General features: G+C 41.9%; 1 pseudogene; it reads right to left on the reverse strand.

Moving 5' to 3' along the window:
• Positions 1-389: 389 nt before the first annotated feature.
• Positions 390-751, reverse strand: LOC103071568 (60S ribosomal protein L35 pseudogene; annotated as a pseudogene).
• Between the last annotated feature and the right edge of the window lie 372 nt (positions 752-1,123).

The raw sequence follows: 1,123 nt of genomic DNA on the forward strand, positions 1-1,123 counted from the left end.
CCACAAGAACATTTTTAAAGGAACACTGTCACCAGTATTCAACTGGTACTTTAAATTCCATTAAGATTTACATAAGCTATTACATAAATGGGAAATACAGACTTTCTTTCCAAGTAGAGTAGGGATCTAAATCCTTCTCTTCAGGGGTGGAAAACAAGCACTGTCTTGCTTTGATGTTCAATTTATTGGATCCTTTCCTTCCCATAGCACTGATGGAGAAACATGAAGCCTCTCTTCAAGGGAATCTCTAGATTGGATAGCATATAGAAAGAAAAGAACTGTAACAACCAAAACAACTACAACAGTTTTTCTGTCCTTGTTTCCTGTGCCATTTCATTTTCACTTTTTTTTTTTTCTAGTTTGTTTGTGTTTTATTGACTCTGTGATGCTCAGGCCTTGACTACGAACTTTGGCAGTGGATACAGCTGTTTCTTCTGCTACTGCTTCTTGGTATTCAACTTCTCCTCATGCTTGTTGAACCTGCAGCATGTGTTTTCTTGGGCTGCAGATCCAGAGGCTTGTACTTCTTGCCCTTGTAGAATTTCCTGAGGTTCTCTTTCTGAGTCTTATTAACAACAGTGAGAACTTGGGCAATGGATTTATAAACATCTAGGATCTTGGAGATCTTGGATGCCACACTGTTTGTCACTTTGGTGATTTCCAGCTACGACAGCTCCACCTTCAAGTCATCCAGCTGTTTCAGCAGCTCCATCTTTTTGCCAGGAAGATCTCAAGCTTTAATCTTGGCCATGACTGCACAAGCTGCGCCACTGCCTGCTCTTGAGGGAAAGAGTTTTTTCACTTCTTATTATCACCTCTGTCATAATATATCCACACGTACCACCACACCCAGCATTTCTGCAGGTCAAAGTGCCCTTCATCTCTCAGAGCCTAACTTCTTTCTAGGAGGTGTTTGAGATGGGTTTGTATATTTATCTATTTGCTTGGAGAAGAGTGGCATAATTGATGAACTGAAGAAAGTGACAATATCAACTGAATGTGGAACCTCTCAGGCAAAAATAAAACTGTTACGGTCCGGGACCCACACGCCTGGAGTCAAGTTCCCCGGTAAATGCGACCCGTGTCCCAACCAAGGACACCCGAGAATCACCAACACCAAGCA

Source organism: Lipotes vexillifer, unplaced genomic scaffold (assembly GCF_000442215.2).
Source record: "Lipotes vexillifer unplaced genomic scaffold, Lipotes_vexillifer_v1.1 scaffold82, whole genome shotgun sequence".
Taxonomy (NCBI): Eukaryota; Metazoa; Chordata; class Mammalia; order Artiodactyla; family Lipotidae; genus Lipotes; species Lipotes vexillifer.